A 2850-nucleotide genomic window follows, 5' to 3' on the forward strand; every position below is an offset into this window, starting at 1 on the left:
TGGGGAGGAGTGAAGTAGAGGAGTGACCCAACTGCACAGAGCTTTCTGGGAAACTTCAGGCAGGGAGATGGCTCAGGGGGTAAAGGCACTTGCCACCAAGACTGACTCTCAAGTTAGATCTCAGAATCCACAGGCTGAGAGAGCACTGACTCATGTAAGTAGTGGCCCTTCAAACTCCACTGGCATTGTAGCCCATGTGACTACACACACGGGTGCGCAAGGGCACACACTGAAAAATAAATATTGGCCAAGCATGGTGGCACATACCTTTAATCTCAGCACAGGGGAAGCAGAATCAAGAAAAGCACAAGTTCAAGGCCAGTTTGGTCTACATCAGTGGTTCTCAATCTGTAGGTCTCAACTGTAGGTGACCACCTGGGTTTGATACTAGGAAGCCACAGTGGAAGGATAGAACAGACTTCTACACATTGGCCTGTGACTGTCACATTCATGGCTGCACTTACAAACTACCTACCTCTCTCCAACCAACCCCAGAATTGTACTGTGTTATTACAACTGTGGAAGCTTCAGAGTCTAAGATCAAGTTGTAGGTGTGGTGTCTGCTGAGGACATCACGGGTTACATGCCTTTCCTGTATCCTCATTCGGTCACATAGTGGGATGGGAGAGGGTCTTGGAAGCAAACTTTAATTCTACAATTCTACGTGGAGGAGGACTGCACCCATGTGCACATGCTGAGACATGCTGCTCTGTCAGTTTTCGCCCTATTCCCTTTTGACAGAGCAGGTCTCTTGCAGAAACAGGAGCTAGGTTAGTAGCCAAGGCCAGCAGTCTCCCTGTCTCCACCCACAGTGCTGGGGGCAAGGCACAGCCTCACCGGGCTTTCTCTAAGGGTGCTAGAGGTTTGAACCAGGTCCTAATACTTGTGCGAGTACTCTTCCACACTGACCTAGGTCCCTAGCCCCTCTCAGAAGTACCTTTGATGGGGGGCGGGGCACTAATCTCATTCACGAGGGCCTTGTCCTTTTGCCCTATCCCTCTCAGCACTTACATCTAATGTAAGTGGGTTTAGAGCTTCAAAAGATAACCTTAGGAGGGACGTGTCCCCTAAAGTTCCATGTGGTAGAAATAAAATATACCATGTCCCATGTGAACTGGTCACCTGAGTGGCTCTGAAGTCCCTTTGAAGGCTCACATGAAGGTTTTGTATTCTAAGACAAGAAACATCCCTTCTGATGGGTAAACTTGGAATAAGGAACTGAGCATTGGCCGCTCAGCGATCTGCACCTCCCTGGGGGGGGTCCCACCCACAGCAGGTGGAGAGACCACAGATGTGCATTGCCCCTCAGCTCAGATCAAAGTGATACACTCAGTCACACCTGCATGGCCAAACTGTTCCCATTCAAAACAGGAAGAGGCACTAGTTCACACTGAGCTCTACCGCCAGGCCCTGCCCCCATCTCTCTAACCCAAAGCACTCCATCTTTCTCCTTTGTTTGCTTTGCTACAGAAATGTTTCTGGAAATGCCCAATTCATTCCTCAGGGTCTTTTTGTCGTTACATTCGAGGGGAGTGGGGCACATACTCACCTCCTAGTGCACAAAAAATGCAGGCATCCATCCATGCATGCCACAACACAATTTTCAGGTGTTGGTTCTCTGTTCGCCATGGAGATGAAGCTCAGATCCGCCTTGGCAGAAAGCACCTTCACCCACTGAGCCATCTCACCAGCCCTTTATTTTGGTTTTTCAGTGCCAAGGGCAGAACCTTAAGCATTCAAGGGAAGGGTTTTGCCACTGATCCACAAGCTGGGACCCCCATCTCGGTGTTTTGGCCTTTCCTGTCATCCCCTAGCTGTCCTCACATTTTGTCTCTTCACGTCTCAGACTTCTGAGGACCACTGCGCCAAGTATCTATATCCCATGTCATAACCCTGGCTCACCACCTGAGAGACTCTGAAATGATCCCAAAGACGTGTTTTTGTTTTGGAAACAGGGTCTCACTCTACTGTAGCCCAGGCTGACTACAAACTTGAGACTCCTTAGCCTCCTAGATACTGATCAAGTCTGTGCCATGTCTGGCTCACAAATGTGCTTGCTACCCCTTCAGTCCCCTACCATCTACACTTGAAGCTGAAGGAACTTCCCTTTGTTCACTGTGCAGCCCAGTACCTAGAAAGGTGCCTGGGAGGGGCTGGTAGGTGATTCGGGGGTAGATGGCATTCACTTGGTGTGCTCAAAGCCCTGGATTCCATCCTTAGCATCCTATAAGTAAGGAGTGGTGGTGTACACCTAAAATCCTAGCACTTGGAGGTAGAGGCAGGGAAATTAGCAGCTGAAAGTCATCCTCAGCTACCAATATATTTAAAGATCATTACATGACCTCCTGTATAAGACCACTTAAGTTTGATCCCCAGGACCCACAGAAAGAACTGACTCCCACAGTCAGCCTCTAGCCTCCACACACACAAAGACAAACACAAAATGAATAAATGTGATACAGAGGGTAAGTAAATAAATAATAAAAACTGCCTGTAGCAGGGCGGTGGTGGTGCACACCTTTAATCCCAGCACTTGGGAAGCAGAGGCAGGAGGATTTCTGAGTTCAAGGCCAGCCTGGTCTACAGAGTGAGTTCCAGGACAGCCAGGACTACACAGAGAAACCCTGTCTCAAAAACAAGCAAACAAACAAAACAAAACAAAAACCTGCCTGTGAATAACAGGTGCTGGGGAAGAACAAACCCTTGTTAAATAAGTGCAACACACTTTGAAAAACGTTTTTAATAGTAAAATATTATATGCTGTAGAAAACTTGAAAAAAAAGCAGGATACAAAATACATTAAGTATGATTGAGAACCTTTTAGAAAACTAGGACAATCCAACAGCAAGC

The sequence above is a fragment of the Mastomys coucha genome, unplaced genomic scaffold (genome assembly GCF_008632895.1).
Source record: "Mastomys coucha isolate ucsf_1 unplaced genomic scaffold, UCSF_Mcou_1 pScaffold23, whole genome shotgun sequence".
In the NCBI taxonomy this organism is placed as follows: Eukaryota; Metazoa; Chordata; class Mammalia; order Rodentia; family Muridae; genus Mastomys; species Mastomys coucha.